General features: G+C 45.5%; 1 protein-coding gene and 1 long non-coding RNA gene across 4 annotated transcripts in view; both read right to left on the reverse strand.

Moving 5' to 3' along the window:
• KCNS3 (potassium voltage-gated channel modifier subfamily S member 3) overlaps positions 1–16453 on the reverse strand; it is a 62617-nt gene extending 46164 nt beyond the window's left edge. For 2 of the 3 annotated variants that reach the window (XR_008329394.1, XM_053380928.1), the window contains exon 1: positions 16310–16453. The gene's annotated coding sequence lies outside the window, so the exon portion shown is untranslated. Of the gene's footprint in view, positions 1–15551; positions 15858–16309 lie in introns of those variants that run through there. The other variant, XM_053380929.1, reaches the window with a different exon arrangement.
• Positions 16454–20964: 4511 nt separating this feature from the next.
• Positions 20965–21291, reverse strand: part of LOC128410141 (uncharacterized) — a 37849-nt gene continuing 37522 nt past the window's right edge. Inside the window, exon 3 of the long non-coding RNA XR_008329395.1 lies at positions 20965–21171. This is a non-coding gene — a long non-coding RNA (uncharacterized LOC128410141). The remainder of the gene's footprint in view (positions 21172–21291) is intronic.

Genomic DNA, 21291 nt, shown 5'->3' on the forward strand with positions numbered 1-21291 from the left:
TACCACTGTACTTTGTCTTGTCAGGATTCAACCTCAATCTGTTAACGGCCATCCATCCTCCAACCGCCTCCAAACACTCACATGGGACATTTGCTATGATATCCCTTTAAACAGTCATGGCTTCCCCCAAAGAATTCTGGGAGCTGTAATTTGTTGAGGGTGCTGAGAACTGCTGGGAGACCCTGATTTCCCTCACAGAAGCAAAGTTTCTGGAGTTCCCCCTACAAAGAGGGGTTGGTTGCTAAACCACTCTCTGGGAACTGTGGTTCTGCGAGGGGAATTCAAGACATGCTTGTGATCTCACTGTGCACAGACTTTATGTTACAAAACCATCTCCTGAACAGCTCCCAAGAGTTACTTTGCACAAGACAGCCATGTGTGTTGTTTAGAAGGCTGCGATCACTAACTTTTGAGAATCGTTCTAAACAACTGCAACAGCCACTTTCTTCCACATCAAATATGCTGTTGGATGACATCATGCCGCCAACATATCTGTCAGCTTCTGCCTTCTGGAAGAAGGTACAGGGTTATAAAGACTAGGACTAGCCGCCTTAGAAACAGTTTCTATTCAAATGCGATTTTGGTTTTAAACGCAGTGTAAGGTAGTCTCAACCTAGCAGTTTGAAAGCACGTCAAAGTGCAAGTAGATAAATAGGTACCGCTCCAACGGGAAGGTAAACAACGTTTCCGTGCGCTGCTCTGGTTCTCCAGAAGCGGCTTAGTCATGCTGGCCACATGACCCTGTACGCTGGCTCCCTTGCCCAATAAAGCGAGATGAGCGCCGCAACCCCAGAGTCGGCCACGACTGGACCTAATGGTCAGGGGACCCTTTACCTTTAAGGTAGTCTCTATGGGAGTATATTGTATTTAATTATGGAGTATCACAGTTCTTAGGGGGCTAACCAGGCTGGGATAGCAGGCTTGTTGGCTCTTGAATGTCTGATGTAGATTTTTTCAATTTCGTGGTTCTGTATGGGACAATGACAATAAAGATTATCGTATCGTATTGTATCGTATCGTCACCGATGCAGCAAATTCAGGGGGTTTCACCCTATAATTAGCTTCTGAAGAATCAATAAACCCAGCAGCAGTTTATGTGCAATCAACTCTCCCCCACACACACACTCCAAAAAGCAACTCCTGTAGTTAAAACTGAAAGCGCTATATATTGTGTGCGCTGTATATTTTACGGTGCTAGGAAAGCCAATTATTAGATTGGCCATTTTCATAGTCCAAGCCCAATTTATAATCCTGTTTAGTTTCACTCAGGGTACACCGAAGCCAATTTTAAAAAAACAAACTAAAAGCCAAAATAAATAGGGTATGTTTTAGCCTATTCCACCCCCCCTCCATCATAGCAGTAAGGCTCCATGTGCAATTAACTGTCCGTTGGGCTTATAAGTCAGAGCATCAAACTATAAGGCTGGGGAGATCCAGCACAGTGTTGAGAAACCCAAACAGAGCCTCAATCCCCACCCCCTTTTCAAACCTCTGTGGGATTTCTACCAATTTTTTTTAAAAAAAAAACCAAAAACCTTTTTTGCTTCTCACTGCTGTTAATGTGTTACCTCAAACAGTTTTTGGTAAGTTTTTTTTAAAAAATTAATATGATTTTCTCCCCTCCACAGTGGAACAACTCTGAAAACTAACCACCTTTTCATGTTACAGTCGGAGTTCAAAATTAGCCAGGCACCAGGCGCATTTTGCACCTGACATCAACCAGTAGTAACCAAATGAAGATGCCTGATATTTCCTTCATCTGGAGGTACATGCCTGGGCATCATTGGATCTTGACTGTTTTCAGTTACCAGTTATATTTCATCTGCACTATCGGAATGAATTTCAGGAACCAAAATGCTTTTTCTGTGCAGCCTGAGCGGTGAATGACGTTATAGTGAACTGCCATCACTTGTCTTCACTTACCCCCCCCCACTGCCCTGATCACATTTGTAAAGAATATTCTTATGTTATGAATGGTCCATGTCACCATTAAGAAAAAGAGAGATCAGACTAGGCCAATATATATGTGGACTGTCCCTGGATCAGGTGATTTTTCTTCTTTAAGTTCTCAAGCCTGTTAACCTAGCTCAAGGTTGTCATCTGAACTAGCCAGATGTTTAACTGAGAATCAATCACGGTCAATCCATCATTTGAAAATTAGAGTCCCAAAATGGCAATTAGGCATTCTCTTTGGTGACTGTAACAGCTCAAAAGTTGCGTTTTTCCATACGACTTTCTGGTTCCTGAAATTCATTCTGGCTGTGCAGATAAAATATCACAGGGAGAATTCTACAGGATGTGTTGCTGGTGTGTGAAAACAGTCAACATCCAGTGATCCCCAGGCAGAGCACCTCCAGATGGTAGAGACGTCAGAGGCACCATCCTGACAACCGGGCATCTTCACTTGGTTGCAACTGGCCGAAAGCCAGGTGCAAAATGCACCTTGCACCTGGCGAATTTCAAATGTTGCTTGATATGACATGAATCTATGGCACCCGCCCCCCTGAAAGAGGTAAGTCTGGTATAGGTCACTCCCCTCCATATTATAGGATGTGAGGATGATTAGCAGAGGACTACTGATTTAAATCATCATCAATCTTTATTACAGTCCAGAGACCGTAGCAACCCATAAGCTTCAATAAACAAAACATATGAACCTACCAAGACCCTGAGATCATCTTCTGAGGCCCTCCTTCATCTGCCTCCTCCTTGAGAGGTCCAGAGGGTGGCAACACGAGAACGGGCCTTCTCTGCAGTGGCTCCCCGTCTGTGGAATGCTCTCCTCAGGGAAATTCGCTTGGCACCTTCATTAATGTTTGATGTATTATAGTATTTTAATATTCTTTTGGAAGCCACCCAGAGTGGCTGGGGAAGCCCAACCAGATGGGCGGGGTATAAATAATAATAATATTATATTCTTCTTCTTCTTCTTCTTCTTCTTCTTCTTCTTCTTCTTCTTCTTCTTATTATTATTATTATTATTATTATACACCTTCCTTAAAAACCTTCCTTTTTAACCAGGTCTTTGGATGACCTAATCAATATCCTACACCCTTTAAAATTTGGCTCTTTGGGGGGGGGTATTATTAGATTTTTATTTTTATTTTATATATTGTGATTTTTTTTGTGAACCGCCCTGAGATCTCCGGGTATAGGGCGGTACAGTATATAAATTCAATACAGTGGTGCCTCGCAAGACGAAATTAATTCATTCCGCGAGTCTTTTCGTCTTGCGATGTTTTTCGTCTTGCGGAGAATGGTCCGTCGCAACTGCACCTCTTCAAGCGATTTCTTAAAAAAAGGAAACAAACTCGCAAGACATTTTCGTCTTGCGAAGCAAGCCCATAGGGAAAATCGTCTTGCGAAGCAACTCAAAAAACGAAAAACTCTTTCGTCTTGCGAGTTTTTCGTCTTCCGAGGCATTCGTCTTGCGAGGTACCACTGTAAATGAAATGAAATGAAGGAGACTCCTTTAATACCTGGTGCTTTGGGTATATCTCTTCCCCCTTTTGATTCACTGAGAGCGCATCACCCAGCCTCAACCCCTCTGCCAATGCAGAATAACAGCACCTTGTACTCTGACATTGCATGTTCTGCCTACAGCCAGGCAGCAGCACAAAAGAATAGGTTGGTTCTACACCAGCCGAATGCTGATGGGCAAGCAGCCTTTGGAATCCACATACCGCAGCTCGGTTGCATAACTGAGTGTTAATGGTATGGTGCTTGGGTTTTTTTCTTTCTTTCTTAAAAAGGCCAAACCACAGGAAAAGGTCTACTCAGCTAGATTCAGGAGCCACACAATTGCTTGGGTGCCTTGCAGCATGCTGTCATGGATTTGGAAATAATAATAATAATATTTAAAAAAACCCACCGCAATGGATGCATCTTGTAATAGTCTGGTACCGTGTTGAAGTGACGGCAGTGAACAGTACAGACAGCTCAGGACGTTTTAATAGGGTTTAGCCAGGGTGGGGTGGGGGGAAGGTGTGTGTTTGTTTTCCCAGTGAAGATAAAACATGGCACAATATCAATAAGGCTGATAATGGACTTTGCAATAAGCTGTCGGATCCGCAGGTCAAGTGGCCCATTAACAGGAATCTTTTTGCACCGAGATGCAAACCTCTCTAGAGCTAACTAAACAAGCAAACCGGAGTCACTCGTTTCCATGTGCTTTAACGCCCTACTATCATGTAAGACCCCCTTCATGGATCACTGCCTTGTCGCGGTGAAGGGGCTTGAATAACTCCAAGAAGTTATGAGCTATGCCGTGCAGGGCCACCCAAGATGGACAGGTCATTGGTGAGAGTGTAGACCAGGGGTTAGCAAACTTTTTCAGCAGGGGCCTGTCCACTGTCCCTCAGACTTTGTGGGGGGGCCGGATGATATTTTGAAAAAATATATATGAATGACTTTCTATGCCCCACAAATAACCCAGAGATGCATTTTAAGTAAAAGAACACATTCTACTCATGTAAAAACACGCTGATTCCCAGACCGTCTGTGAGCCGGATTTAGAAGGATATTGGGCCAGATCCGGCCCCTGAGCCTTAGTTTGTCTACCCATGTTGTAGACTAAATGTGATCCACCTGGAGAAGGAACTGGCAATCCACTCCAGTACAGCAGTACCTCAGGTTACAGACGCTTCAGGTTACAGACGCTTCAGGTTACAGACTCTGCTGACCCAGAAATATTACCTCAGGTTAAGAACTTTGCTTCAGGATGAGAACAAAAATTGCATGGCTGTGGCGCGGCGGCAGCAGGAGGCCCCATTAGCTAAAGTGGTACCTCAGGTTAAGAACAGTTTCAGATTAAGAACGGACCTCCAGAACGAATTAAGTTCTTAACCCGAGGTACCAAGTTTGCCAAGAAAACTCCATGGACATAAAAAAGGAGCAGCTTTGAGAAGAAAGTGATAGTTTCCAAGGCATGCTCTGGTTCATGGGGTCGCAGAGAGTCAAAGACGACTAAGACGACTAAACAACAACAACATCATGTAAAACCCACAAATGGGAGTACTGGGGGAAAGGATACTGCGCTTGGCACATGCAAGCAATGTGGTAGAATTTCTCTCGCTCTTTGTCACCTCTGGCCCTTCCCCTGAGCTTGCCCCCAAAATATACTGTACAGAACCATTGTGAAGAAGGCGCAGCAGAGACTGTACTTTTTGAGAATTCTAAGGAAAAACCATCTTCCGCAGAAACTGCTGCTTGCCTTCTATCACTGTGCCATCGAGAGCGTGCTCACTTATGGCTTATGTGTGTGGTACGGAAGCTGTACTACCCAGGACAGGATGGGGTTGTGCAGAGTTGTTAAGGCAGCAGAGAGCATTGTTGGCTGCCCACTCTCCACCTTAGAGCAGATTTATGCCACAAGGTGCCATAGGAAGGCACTGGACATAGTAAAAGATCCATCGCATCCTGGTCACTGTCTCTTCGAGCTCCTGCCGTCGGGACGGAGATACAGGACGATGAAGACAAGAACGAGCCGTCTTAAGAACAGCTTCTTCTCCAGAGCGATCTCGGCCCTGAATGGGAAGCCTGGACTTTGAAAGTCATCTAATCTTCCTTGCTGTACTATACTGTATTGTTTTAATTAGTGTTTTTATGGAGCAGTCAAGTAATTTCGTTGTCCCCGAGAGGGGGTAATGACAATAAAGATATTATTATTATTATTATTATTATTATTATTATTATTATTATTATTATTATTCTGCAAAGACGAGGGCAGGAAAGTGAAGCATGAGAGGTAAGAGAAAATGCAGATGCAAAAGAGGAAGGAACAGTAGAAAGCAAGGAGAAGAATCTGACAGACCTCAAAGGAAACAATAGAAGGGAAACAATAGGGCTGGGTGATCTATTGTCAAAACCGGTTTCAAGTCCATGCCATGATATCAACGTTGTAATTTTTGACCTGGCAATATATCACAAATCATGGTGTGCGTGTGCTTTCAAAAATCACAATATCATATAGTAGCTTAGATATGGAGTTCAGTTACAAAACAATTAAGGGGGTAATACAGCAACAACAAAAATAGCAACTCATTCCATACAAAATGGTTTTGTGTATATACATATGTTGCATATTATTTTCACACATTTAATTCCTCTTTCGATGGCCTATTGCCATCTATGTCAACTTCCTCCATATGGAAGATTCCAATAAATATACGTTGTTGTTTTAAAAAGTAACTTCTGTCTTTCCTGTTTCACTTGCAAGTCTCACAAAGCAAAATTTGAATTTCAGTTTTTGAATCTATCTAGTATTTTTCACAGCTTTATTGATTTGTTCCAATTGCGTTCCACCTTTCCTCCACGAATCTCCAGGTGGCATCCATGACTTTCTCCTCACAACAACCCTGTGAGGTAGGTTAGGCTGAAAGACTCTGACAGACCCCAGGCCACCCGGCGAATTTCATGGCTCGGTGGGGTTTGGAACCTGGGTCTCCTCAGTCCTCGTCCGACACTCTAACCAACTGCACCACAATGGCTCAGTCCGACGGCAGGAAGAAAAATATTCTCAAAAACTGCAGCCAGAAGCAATGGCTGAGGTGAAGCTAGTGCAGCAAGATGCTCAACAGTTATAGAGCAACTGGGAATATCTGTACCTTTTGTCAGCATCACCTCCTGGCCTGGCTAGCTGATGCATTCAAGAAGACTGATGTCGCAATGTTGCTGAGCACACAAACCTTCAATAGGCCCTTCTGGGATAGTGAGATTTAAACAGCACACACTGCAAAAACAACAGAGATGCCCCTTTGTTGAAGGCAGGGACGGAGAAGGTCACTCCACCACACAAATTGGGCTGCTTTGGAATATTCTTATCTAGCAACTCTGGAAAGATGGGCAGCACTTGGGTCTAAATATATTAATACTCAAGATGCTATTGAGACAACAGCATCTGTTTGAACGATATGGCACGACATGTCCAATTTGATCTTTTCTCCCACGACAAAATGACTTTGTGAGGAAACCCGTCTTTAAAAATCAGGAAAGAAATGGTCATATGGAAAATGTGGGTGAATTTGAGTACATTATCGTTAGATCACCTGATAAACGAAGATGAATTTTATACATATTCCGTCTTAAGAGACAAATACAGATTACCTACAAATGCTCATTGGCAATCTCTCCAGATAAAACACTTGCTAACCACCATCTATGGGACACGGGTAGCACTGTGGGTTAAACCACAGAGTCTAGGGCTTGCCGATCAGAAGGTCGGCGGTTCGAATCCCCGCAACGGGGTGAGCTCCTGTTGCTCGGTCCCTGCTCCTGCCAACCTAGCAGTTCGAAAGCACCTCAAAGTGCAAGTAGATAAATAGGTACCGCTCCGGCGGGAAGGTAAACGGCATTTCCATGCGCTGCTCTGGTTCGCCAGAAACCGCTTAGTCATGCTGGCCACATGACCCTGAAGCTGTATGCTGGCTCCCTCGGCCAGTAAAGCGAGATGAGTGCTGCAACCCCAGAGTTGGTTACGACTGGACCTAATGGTCAGGGGTCCCTTTACCTTTAACCACCATCTACAGATCAGCAGCTTTTACAGCCTCAGAGACCCCAGAGATATTGAAGCGGCTGATTAATTCTTATGCAACAACAACAACAAAACCAGTCATCAACATATATAAATCTTTGTAACTAGCAAACCAATTTGATATACAGGTATTGAGGGAGGAATGGAATAAAGAATTAGAGATCTCAGTTTCGACCACAGAGTGGAAAATGGTTCTAAGTGCTATAACAAGCGCATCTCTGGACCTTAAACTGAGGCTCATAGAACAAAAAATAATATTTAGAATATACTGGATGCCATTACGTTTGTTTAAAAAAGGGGCTATCTAAGGTACCTACCTGATGGAGATGCAATAGGGATACTGCTTCTCTAAAACATTTTTTTCCCATTGTCCTATATTGAAAGATTTTTGGCAGAAGGTAACTGAAACTATCGGCAGAACTGTACGGAACAACCTTACATTTGCAGAGCAAAATATCCTCTTGAATTACATACCCAGCACATGGAACCTTACAAAAGGACAATACAAGTGGACTCTCTATGCCCTGACCACAGCAAAAAGACTGGTACTGATGAATTGGGAAAATAAAAATGCACTTCCTTCTACGATTGGATTGAAGACATACAAACTCGCAACATATGAACAACTTGCATATAAACGCAGACTTGCCATGGGCAAATTCAATGATATGTGGAATCCATTCTTTCAAATACTGTAATAGGTTAAGATCTGGTGAAGTACAATAACAACTTTGTAAAGTATACAGTTTGGGGTGTTTCCCCTACTCCCCTTTACTTTCCATTCTACAGTGGTACCTCAGGATAAGTACTTAATTCGTTCCAGAGGTCCGTTCTTAACCTGAAACTGTTCTTAACCTGAAGCACCACGTTAGTTAATGGGGCCTCCTGCTGCCGCGCGCCGCGCTGCCAGAGCACGATTTCTGTTCTTATACTGAAGCAAAGTTCTTAACCTGAAGCAATATTTCTGGGTTAGTGGAGTCTGTAACCTGAAGCGTATGTAACCTGAAGTGTATGTAACCCAAGGTACCACTGTATATGGGTGCTGTTTCTCTTTTTCTCTCTTTTATTTACATCTCACCATATTTAGTGCACATATAATTATGTACTTTTTAAATAAAGATGTCGGGGGGAGGGGAGGAGGGGGGGAAGGTTTCAAACATCGATTTCCGTTTTGAGGAGCCATCATATCGTCGGTTACCATGCTCGGCAGAAGTAGAAACGGGCGAAGCTCTCTTGTCTTATTCGTTGTTTTCTATGAGGTCTGGATCACGGCCAGGAAACTGACCAACCCCATATTACGGCACTTCCTAAGTGACATTGAATTGGCCATTATTACTTTTCACTGCTCTGAAAGATTTAGTTCAATAATTAGGATTACCTTGAGGGCTGTGTGCCAATTATTCGCCGGGTCTTCCAAATGTGCTTTTCCTTCTTCCATGTTGACATGTCCTTGGAACAGTTAGTGTGGGAATGTTCCCTGATATAGGACCACTCTGCCTCTCCAGAGGGTCAAGGCAGGACAAATTCTGACCTCTGGTTTATAAATTTGCCTCCAGAGAATTACTTTTAATTTTAACCAGGCATTCTCGTTTCTTAAGCTTTCCTACTGTTATGAGGGGAAGCCCTGGTTTTGCAGACTGGAAGCCTCTTTGTTGCTTATTGCTAACGATTACAGATACAGTGGTACCTCTGGTTACGTACTTAATTCGTTCCGGAGGTCCGTTCTTAACCTGAAACTGTTCTTAACCTGAAGCACCGCTTTAGCTAATGGGGCCTCCCGCTGCCTCCGCGGCGCCGCCACACGATTTCTGTTCTCATCCTGAAGCAAAGTTCTTAACCCAAGGTACTATTTCTGGGTTAGTGGAGTCTGTAACCTGAAGCGTATGTAACCCGAGGTACCACTGTACCCTATTTAGACAACTATGGATATAGCAAGAAAAGGAGAAAGGAAGAAGAGGCTATATAGCTCAGTGGTTGGAGCATCTGCCTTGCAATCAGAAAGTTTCAAATTCAATCTCAAATAGTGAAAGACGCTGTCTCTGAAAGCTAGAGAGCTGCTCTCCATCTCTGCAAATAGGGGTTTCCCAAATTTGGGTCTCCATCTGCTTTTGGACTATGATTCCCATCATCCCTGACCACTGGTCCTGCTAGCTAGGGATGATAGGAGTTGTAGTACAAAAACAGCTGGAGACCCAAGTTTGGGAAACACTGGTGTAAACAATACTGTGTTGCATGGAAGTTTGTCTGATTCAGCAAAAATACTTCTTTACACATAACCTCACTTTTTTTAAAAAAAAACTTATCAGTCATAAATTTCACATGGCCAGCAACAGGACTGATTTCAGAAGGATCTATTGATTCACAATGCCAGGTCATCATCTTTTATTATTCCCGTATGTACAAGATCAGTCAAAGGGTAGCCAGTGGGCCTCGAACCCTCAGTCAGTTAGGAAGGTCCCCTGCATGCAAAGACAGGCTCCGGTGGATTGAGCAGACGAGACCAACAGTGGGTCCAAAGTCAAGAAGATGGTTTCTGCATGTGCTGGAGAGAGAAGAGAGGACAGGTGGAGCTGGTCCACCTGGGAAGGCAGCCCAACCAGGGGAAGGAAAACTCTGGTACTAAACCTCAGCTGCCTTGTGGGTTATGTTCAGGCTAAGGAGTAAACCCTACACACAGGCTTCTAGCTGTTAAGTCCACCAGCCCTTGTCACATGACATCTTGAGCGGTGACGTCTAGCCAGAATGTAGTTTTGGCCCATTTCCTTTGAGAACTTTTGAGTAAATACGCACAGGACTGGAATGTAAGGTAAAGGTAAAGGGACCCCTGATCATTAGGTCCAGTCGTGACCGACTCTGGGGTTGCGGCGCTCCTCTCGCTTTATTGGCCGAGGGAGCTGGCGCACAGCTTCCGGGTCATGTGGCCAGCATGACTAAGCTGCTTCTGGCGAACCAGAGCAGCACACGGAAACGCCGTTTACCTTCCTGCCAGAGTGGTACCTATTTATCTACTTGCACTTTGACGTGCAGGAGCAGGGACTGAGCAACGGGAGCTCACCCCGTCGCAGAGATTCGAACCGCCAACATTCTGATCAGCAAGTCCTAGGCTCTGTGGTTTTACCCACAGCGCCACCCGCGTCCCGTTGACTGGACTGTATTTCGCTACAAATGTCTGGAAGGCAAATCACTAGATATCATGAAATCCTATCATGAGACCCAGTATGGTCCAACAGTTGGGCTCAGATCTGGGAGAGCAGGGTTCGAATCCCCACCCAGCCATGAAATTTACTGGGTGGCTTTGGAACAATCTCTCAGCCTCTCAGCCTTCCTCACCTCACAGGGTTGTTGTGAGGACAAAGTGATTGCGGAAGAAGGAGTTCACACCACTATGAGCTGCTTGGAGGAAAAGTGGATAATAAATGTAAAATACCGCAGCGCATTCAGAGTTATCCACTGGCCATTTGGCAGTCCCTGTTCGTCAGACCCTCACTTTGAAGACCTTTGCTCTTCATAAAGGACACCGCTAAAATATTCTAAGCTCTGGAATTTTGCAAGAGAATTGGCCTGGGTACCCAGCTCATCTGGCAAGTACTCCCACCCAAAACATCCTTTCTTGGGGTCATTCCTACGTTAATGATGCCTTTCTTCTAATGTATTTTGCCCGGGAACGTTCATTTCTAACTAAAAGCAACCACAGTGTGCAAGGGAGTGAGCAAACGGGAGAGATCATTCCATCCGTGACGTTTCCCCATTAAATCACACACCCCACCAAGATACTATTTGTTTTCTGAAAACATACTCACTGCAAAATTGCTCCAGATTCCCCCCCCCCTCAAGCAAACATACACACACCATGCCAGCTTTTTTTAACAAGAAAGAACGTGCTTGCACCAAGAACGTCTGCAAACACACACACACACACACACACACACACACACACACAACTAAGCCAACCTGGCTGTTCTCCTCCTGCAGGCCCCTCGGCTCCTTCCAACACCAGGACTAGCGAGAATATATTTTCCCAGCGAAACTTCTTTGTGCAATTAATTACTCCCCGACACTTTTGCTGACAAACCGGACCACATTCTCAGCAAAGTAGTGCAACCCAGCATCGCTCCTTGCCAATCCTGCTCTGCGTGAACGATAGCCAAGGGCTGGAGAAAGAGATGATTTCACACTAATGGGTTACTGTAATACAGTAAAAATTCCACAGCCGGGGTGGGGGTGGAATTAATGAAGACAAAACCCCCAGTGGCAAACTTCTCTGGTTCTCTTCCCCGCTCCTGTTCTTAAGAAACGTGTTCACACCCTTGTTCTCTGCAAAAGAAGTCTAGAAAACCCCTCTTGGATTTAGAATCCTTCCCCCACAAGGACGCTTGAAAACGGTTCCTGTCTACACATATGGTGTGTGGTTGTGCATGGAGGGAGTCTGTTAATGGCAATTACTGTTGAATGTGCACACTTAAATCAAGTTGCGGGTTTGCTTCACTACAAACTCAATTCTTGGCTTTTATTAAAGATTTTCTTGTGTTACAAAACAGCCAAATAAACCAGGAAAAGTACATATAGGCAGTGCTTTTTTTCTTTAAAAAAAATGTTTAGGGGCACTCTCATTTTCCTACTCATACTGAAATACTGCCCCTCAATGAGGCCAAATTTTGATTCACAAAATGTTTAGGGGTATGCGTACCCCTGCGTACCCCCCAGGGAAAAAAGCACTGCATATAGGGTCTCTACTTTCCATTCTCTGAGTCTTTTTCACAGTTCATTTACGTTTGGTATGATACACTATTGTCATAGACATCATGCGATTGAGGGAAAAGAGAGGGGAGAGAAGGAGATATCAGGAGTGAATATAGCCCACCGGTTCCAAAATGTATGGGAAACTGCCCTAATAGAAAAGTTAACCAACAAACTTGGGACAAGCAAAGGAGGATGCCTTCACCATGGTGGGTCTCCCCTTTATCACACACACAGCACAACAACACAATGGCCTATTCCCAGCCCCTCCCCAGCATACGAATCAATGTGGCTAATCTGACTCAACAATCCAACCCCCAATCACTCATGCAAACACAATCCACACTGCAACCAACCGAAGGCTACAAACTCAAGTTTTTGTCACTGTACAGCTACAGCCAATCACTTCTTGGCAAGTGTACCTGCACAAGACTGACATTTCCGTTAGCCAGGTTCACAGTCTTTACATACTACACTGCAAGTAAAGGTAAAGGATCCCTGGACAGTTAAGTCCAGTCAAAGGCAACGATGGGGTTGCAGTGCTCATCTTGCTTTCAGGCGGAGGGAGCCGGCATTTGTCCACAGATAGCTTTCCGGGTCCTGTGGCCAGCAGGAATAAACCGCTTCTGGCACAATGGGAAACCGTGATGGAAACCAGAGTGCACAGAAACGCCATGTACCTTCCCGCCACAGCAGTACCTATTTATCTACTTGCACTGGTGTGCTTTGAACAGCTAGGTTGGCAGGAGCTGGGACAGAGCAATGGGAACTCACCCCGTGGCGGGGATTCGAACTGCCAACCTTCTGATCAGCAAGCCCAAGAGGCTCAGTGGTTTAGATCACAGTGCCACCCGCATCCCTCCAAAATACATTTACCTTAATGCATTGTAAGGTAAAGCAACAAAGGGTTTGCACCACTAGAAATAACTTCCTGATGGGATGAGCCTCTCAGTTGTAGAACAGGCTGCCCTGATTGTGGTTTTTAAGCATATGCTGAAGGCTACCTATCAAGAGATACTGTGGCTATGGATTTCCTACGTGGACAGTGGGATGCAGTTGGGTCTCTGAGGAGCCCTTCTCTTGTTTTAATTGTAACCTAGAAATATAATGCATGAAGCAATCAAGGCAGCACAAAAAATAAAGGGAGCAGAGAAAGAACTAGCTGAGGACATCAATGCCTAAAGCATCCCAACTGAAAGAGGGTTCACATCAATTCTCTTCTACAGGGTGCTGCTGCACAGTTCAACTTTTGGAAGATGATTTCTGGCTTCTTGGTTTTGTTACAGAAACTTAACTGGATTATTATTACAGTGGTACCTTGTGTTACAGGGACGCAGGTGGCACTGTGGGTTAAACCACAGAGCCTAGGGCTTGCCGATCAGAAGGTCAGCGGTTCAAATCCCCGCGATGGGCTGAGCTCCCGTTGCTCAGTCCCTGCTCCTGCCAACCTAGCAGTTCGAAAGCACGTCAAAGTACAAGTAAATAAATAGGTACCGCTCCAGTGGGAAGGTAAACGGTGTTTCCGTGCACTGCTCTGATTTGTCAGAAGTGGCTTAGTCATGCTGGCCACATGACCTGGAAGTTGTACGCCGGCTCCCTTGGCCAGTAAAGCAAGATGAGCGCCGCAGCCGCAGAGTCATCCACGACTGGACCTAATGGTCAGGCGTCCCTTTACCTTTTACCTCATGTTACAGACAGGATCCATTCCGGAGGCCCGTCTGTAATGTGAAATGCCCACAACACGAAGCGCTGTGTCTGCGCAGGTGCGTGATGCGATTTGGAGCTTCTGCGCATGTGCGAGTGGTGAAACCCGCAAATAACTCGTTCCGGTACTTCTGGGTTGCTGCAGGACGTAACGCGAAAAGACATGACATGAAGTGGACGCAACACGAGGCATGACTGTATATTTTTTAGGAGGAAAGATTAAACAAGAGTGTTGTGAAGCCTGACCAAAAATAACCAAAGCCAAGTTAAATAGTTGCTTCCAAATATTTTTGTAATATCTGATGAAAAAACAAAGGAGAAGGGAGAAGGCTGATCAGGTCACTAATGGGATAAGAAGGAGCCGGCTGCCACTGTCCCTTTAAAACACACTTAGGAAATTGAAGGGCATTACAAAAAAGACAATTAATGCTCCTTGATTTTGAGAAATAAATCCATTTTGAGTGCAGCAATACCATTACCATCCAATGTACCATAGCACACTAATACTTCAAAGAAAATGAACCTAGACTACTATTAAAATCTGTATTCTGGAAAGACGGGGTGGATCTCTGCAGTATGGGCTTCCAGGTGACCGTTGTTTTTTTTATTATTTCAGCATTTGTCCTGATTTGTTTGCACAAAGTTTGGGGAGAGCTTAGAAAAAGTCAGCTATTTTATCAAGCATTCGTCCCAATTTGTTTGCAAAGGAAGTTAGATGGCATTGTTTCAAAGCAAGCATTTTCGAGTCCCTTTTCCAATCACGTTCCTTATCACAAATAGTCTGGGGTTTGTTTGTTTCTTTGGAGTGGGGGGTGTGTTATACAAGAGGATCAACACAGCATTTAATTGCACAACTTGAATTGAACAATATATTGATTGCATCTCATCTTAAAATAGCAGTAGCCTGGAAGCACCCACATTTTAAGGAACATCTCCCTTGCAGATGGCAAACCTTGAGTTGCCGGACTGCCAAGATCAGCAGAATGTGACCTGTGCTGAAACATAACTGTTTTTTTCCTGCTCTGGAAGGCAGGACCTGAACCAATGGATTCAAGTTACAAGAAAGGAGATTGCAACTAAACATCAGAAAGAACTTTCTGACGGTAAGACCTGTTCAACAGAGGAATGGACTCCCTCAGAAGGTGACAGACTCTCCTTCCTTGGTGGTTTTTAAGAAGAGCTTGATTGGCCATCTGCCATGGATGCTTGAACTGAGATTCCTGCATTGCAGGGGGTTGGACTAGATGACCCATAGAGGACCCAACTCTGCAATTCTCTAAGTCTCAAAGAGTTTGTCATTCCCCTTACTAAGCACACAGAGAAACAGAGTTCAATCTGATGTAGTGTCATGCTAAAAAAAACCAAACACATTCCCTAGTAAAAGACTAAAATTACTACAGTACTTTAAAGTAGAAAACCAAGTTCTGTATCTGAGACGTGCCCCATAGAATTACACAACATTCACATTTCAAAGAGAAAAAGTCACTCCATTTCAAAGGGGAGAAACGATTCCAAGTCAATCTCAGCAAAACACCCACCCTTAAAACACACACACACACACACACACACACACACACACACAATCCATGAGGCTTCACTCTTCTGAACGGACATCCACGGAGCATGAGAAGCTGAGCTAGAGCTCAGCCCTGGAAATCTGTTCGTAGGCTTCATGCGAGATACCCAGGCTGCAATCCTAACCACGTCTACTCAGAAGCAAGCCCCACTGAATTCAAACTGCAGGCTTAGCTAGTACTTGCACACTCCACCTGCAGCCTAGATGGCAAGGTCACCGCCTCTGAGCGTGTGCAGGGTGCCTTCCCTTCTCAAAGGAAGCACAGCTCGCCCCGACACAACCCCTAAACTGCAGGGCTGAGTTTCCACAACAGTGTGCCCTATGGGACCCTCTGGCGCTGCAAATAAGAAACGGAGCGGCGCTCTCAGTTTTACGCAAGGTGTCGGGGGCGGGATGGTGCTCTACAAGTTTAATAAGTAAGTTAATAATGATGATGATGATGATGATGATGATGATGAAGAAGAAGTAAGGTGCGGGGGAGCCCGAGGGGGGGGGAACATTGAGGGGGGGGAAACATTGTTCTTCCCAGTCCCCTTAACGTGAACTGAAAACTTGGGAGGCGCAAAGAAAAGCGGAGAGGATACAGCGAAGTTTCTTTTGCGCACGAAGCAAAGGCTGGAGAGGCAAGGCGAGGCGACCCCAGGGAAAGTTTGCGGCGAAAAGGCGGACCCAAACGAAGGCAAATGGGAACCGGAGGGGGCGGAGAAGAAGGGGGACCCCCCCTCCCTGACCCTCTGCACCGCGATGGCGAGGGGAAATACCTGGCACTGGAAGCGTGGCGCGCGGGGAAAGGGAGCTGCTCCGTGGAGCAGCTGGCGGCGCCCGGCGCGCGTGGCGAGTCCCCAGGACGCAGCGCGGCTTTGGCAGGCGCTCGCCGGCAGCCCCGCAGCAGCGGCAGGAGGAGGAGACACAGAAGAAGGGCGGTCCTTCGGCCTCCCGGCTTCCCCCCCCCCCACCGTCTCCTGCAAGCCCCACATTGCGGGGAAGGAGGCGCACACGGGATGCTCGCTGCCGGCCCCCGGACCGATGAGGAAGGCCACGCGAGATGCTTGCCCGGAGAGAGAGGGAGAGAAAGAGGAGAGGTGGCAAAAATGTAACGCGCCGCGCTGCGCATCGTGACGACGCAGGAGTCAAGTCCCACAGAAGTCAAACGCTCCGAAGTTAAGCTGCAACCCCTACGTTTAGAGCACGGGACTTCCCCCCCTCTCTCTCGCTCTCGCTCTCTTTTTAAAAGGAACTTTAGTTTCCTCCCTCGCAATGCTACAATTCCCAGCACCCTTTAAAAAACTACAGTTCCCACGATTCCTGAGGAGGGGGGAGGATAGGCTGCAGTTATTGCGCCGGATTCAGGGTTTCCCCACAGAGATTGATGAGCCAAGGGGGCCCTAAGTAATAACAGCAACTTATATTTATATGGGTACCTACTCAAAATGGGAGGGGGGAGATTTGGTCCTGGTTCAAGGCACCATATTACCAAAGTTGGCCCCTGCAGCATAGGAACCAATTCCTAGGGTCTGAGGTTCCCCCCCATAAATTATTTGAGGGGGCCAAGCCCCCCCCCCCAGTTGATGAGCATTGCCATCCACATTGTGCATGTGTGGTGCATCTTGTGATTGATTATGTGGAGCGGGGCTCGCCCCCCCCCCATAATCTACTCAAGTTGGCCCCCCTGCCCTGTGCCCATTGTCATCCCTGACTAACAGCTGTGCTGAGCTGGGTGTGTGGTATTGATGGGAGCTGGAGTCCCCATCACATCGCCTGGTGGAGGACCACAGATTTCACCCATCCCTACCTTAGGCCACGTTAAGGGACGCGGGTGGCGCTGTGGGTTAAACCACAGAGCCTAGGACTTGCTGATCAGAAGGTCGGCGGTTCGAATCCCCGCGATGGGGTGAGCTCCTGTTGCTCGGTCCCTGCTCCTGCCAACCTAGCAGTTCAAAAGCATACCAGTGCAAGTAGATAAATAGGTACTGCTGCGGCGGGAAGGTAAACGGCGTTTCCGTGCGCTGCTCTGGTTCTCCAGAAGCGGCTTAGTCATGCTGGCCACATGACCCGGAAGTTGTACGCCGGCTCCCTCGGCCAATAAAGCGAGATGAGCGCTGCAACCCCAGAGTTGGCCACAACTGGACCTAATGGTCAGGGGTCCCTTTACCTTTACTTTACCTTTACCTTAGGCCATACTTCCTTCATCCTTTGGGGATGCTATTTTCCCCTGTGACAATACCTATAGCCCACAATCGTGCTTTGGCAAGCTGGGGGAACCGTTCAGTGACAATGAAGGAAACTGGGGGTAAGGCAGCAATGTGCCACTTGTCACTGAGCAGTTCCTCGGCTTCCAAATCAAGATTATAGACTAGAGGCATCATCACAGGGGAAATAGCTCTGGAAATTTACCTAGCAGTGCTTCAGGAGGATGGAAACCTGGAATCAATAATTCCGTGCAGGCAAGTGGTGCTGATCAGAGAGAGAGATGAGAGTCCTTGTGTATTGAGAGCGTTTAGTCACATTCCCACTCTGCTCTCATGAATAATGGAAACATTTCCTTCCCCCTTCTTTTGTATCTGGATGAGGGAGTGCACATAAAATGCCGAACTCTTCCAGACTCTCCACATCCCTGGAGAAGATGCATTACCCAGCTCAGGCAGATGTCCTACAGATAAACTTGTCTGAGTCCCACTGAACTCTGTGGGGCTTGCTTTTGAGGAGACACATGTAAGCTGTCTTCTGGATGGGACAGCATTGTTGTTGTCAATTTGATTTATTATCCGTCCTTCACTATAAGGTCCCGGAGCAGGTCGCAACAACAATGCAGCAACTTACGCAACATCTCTGTAGTATTTGCTCTGTCAACAAATGCATAAGGAGGCAGACGGTGAAGGCAAATATATATGCCTATACGGCACAGCCAGCCTCAAAGTTCCCAGCTTTGGGAATCAGCTACAGCGCCGCATCCCAGTTTTTCTAGATGAAGAGCCAAGCTGGGCATGACTGTTATTCCCACCTTTATCCCTTGCACATCTATTTTTAAAACCATATTAAACAGTACCAATGGATGCTTTCCTCCCATTGCAAAAGGGACGTGTGAGGGCAAAAAAAGAGAAAAAAGTAAAGGACCCCTTGACGTTTAAGACCAGTCAAAGGAGCTCATCTCGCTTCAGGCCGAGGGAGCCGGCGTTTGTCCACAGACAGATTTCCAGGTTATGTGGCCAGCATGACAAAACCGTTTTTCGTGCAACGGAACATTGTGACAGAAGCCAAAGCACACAGAAATGTTGTTTACCTTCCCGCCGCAGCGGTACCTATTTATCTACTCGCACCGGCATGCTTTAGAACTGCTAGGTTGGCAGAAGCTGGGACAGAGCAACGGGAGCACACCTGGTCATGGGGATTTGAACTGCTGACCTTCCGATCAGCGAGCCCAAGAGGCTCAGTGGTTTAAACCAAAGTGCCACCCGCTTTAAAGCCCACCACCATGACACCATGGGGTCTCAAATTTCAGCTGTGTTCTGTGCGGTGCCAAAATTTGGCGGCCCCTCGCCCCTCACCTTCCACCTCAGAGTTGTGGTACTCTTGAGGCTCTGCACCTTGTGCAACCAAACTGGTCAGTCACGCTTCCCCAAATCTTCTGTTATGTACTGAGTTGAATATGATCCAAACTGCAGCAGTCTGATTGGTCCTAGAACAATAGGATCCAAAAGGCAGCAGTCTGATTGGTCCTAGAACAATAGGATTCAGAATGCAGCAGTATGATTGGTCCTAGAATAATGCAGCAGTATGGTTGGCAGGAACTACCCAATCATGCTCCAGATAGAAGTGAATCCACAACCTGATTGGCTTACAGTAGAATTCCGGAATTAGCCAATCATGTGCAGCCCATTCTGTAAATAATGTATATAAAGCAGATACTTTGAGGGGACATTCATTCATTCCTCCTCACCACTATGAGCTGAATAAAGAGCATGAAATCACTTTGCGACTCTGAGTATATTTCATCTTCCTTTGTCATATTCCTGATCAGGTCCTCCCCCTTATGCCATCTTTTTTCTTAACAACAACAACATCAACAACAATTTATTGTTTATATGCCACCCATGTGACTAGGTTGCACTCTGGGCAGCTCCCAACAAATTAATCACATTAAGCACAGTAAAACATCAAACATTAAAAACTTCCCTATACAGCTGTAAGAAAATAAAGCAGATTAGCTAAGATGTATAAATCCGAATCAGACATGTGTAAGGAAACTGAAGGAACTTTTTTCCACATGTGGTGGGCATGCAAAAAAGTTAAAGGGTATTGAGAAATGATTTACAATGAGATGAAAAAAATGTTTAAATCAAATATCCCCCTCCCCCCCAAAAAAAAACCCCAGAGGCATTCCTTTTAGGAATGGTTCAGACAGAGGTACCCAGGAGTCAGAAAGAAATCTATTTATGTATGCGACAACAGCAGCTGGATACTGTTAGCCCCAAAATGGAAAGTGAGTGAGGTCCCTAATAAGGAGGATGGGCAGCTTAAGACAATAGAATATGCACAACTAGCAGGGTTAACAAGCAGATTTAGAGAGCAAGAATTACAAGTATTTAAAGAGGAGTAGAATTTGTTGGTGAATATATAGAAAATAATCGTACACAGACGAAAACGCTGACAGTATTAAGGTAAATTCAACAGCACAACATATTTAAAAGTGATATTAAAATTGCAGGGGGGAATTGAATTAAATGGATATACAATAATTGTGGTTAAAATAAAGGAGCCTTGGAAGGGGAAGGAGGAAAGTCGTTGAATGCATTGGTATACAGTGGTACCTCGGGTTAAGTACTTAATTCGTTCTGGAGGTCCGTACTTAACCTGAAACTGTTCTTAACCTGAAGCACCACTTTAGCTAATGGGGCCTCCTGCTGCCGCCGTACCGCCAGAGCACGATTTCTCTTCTCATCCTGAAGCAAAGTTCTTAACCTGAGGTAATATTTCTGGGTTAGCGGAGTGTGTAACCTGAAGCATATGTAACCTGAAGCGTATGTAACCCGAGGTACCACTGTACTGAAAGATTTTAATTGTGGAAATGGCTATTTGAAAATTTTTTAATAAAAATTATTTACAATATAGGAGGAAATATCCACACAGTCATTAAAGGAGCTTTAAGGCTCTTTTGTTAACCCCTAATTCCCTGGGCAAAACCAGAGCAACAGCCCCTTTAGCAATAATCAACACAGGCTGGACGTGGCTCCTTTAGATCATCTTTGCTATCTTGTGTGTTTATGACACACAAGTTTGTTTTAGACAGATGGATCCCGCTTTCCTATGATAAAAATCAAGTCCGCTTGCAAGGAAACATATGAAGCGCAACAGCATTAAGAGCAAACCTAACAATCAAGCCGACCTCCGTAAAACGGCATCATAAACAATAGCACAGTGATGGAGAAAGAAAGCGGGGCCAAACCACAGAACGCTTTAATGTTCTGCAATAATTAAAACGAAAAGTCCTGGGACTTGGTCCCAATGTGAAGCACTCCTGCTGTCGGGCAAAGACGCAATTCCTTGCAGCCATTCAGTGCACAGGCAGAAAACATCTGAGGAGTTGTCATCTTGCAGTTGGGGCTTTCTAGGGTTGCCACCTGTCCTGTATAATAATAATAATAATAATAATAACAACAACAACAACAACAACAACAACAATAACAATAATAACAATAATAATATATTACTTATACCCCACCCATCTGACCGGGCCTCCCCAGCC

This window comes from Podarcis raffonei, chromosome 3 (genome assembly GCF_027172205.1).
Source record: "Podarcis raffonei isolate rPodRaf1 chromosome 3, rPodRaf1.pri, whole genome shotgun sequence".
In the NCBI taxonomy this organism is placed as follows: Eukaryota; Metazoa; Chordata; class Lepidosauria; order Squamata; family Lacertidae; genus Podarcis; species Podarcis raffonei.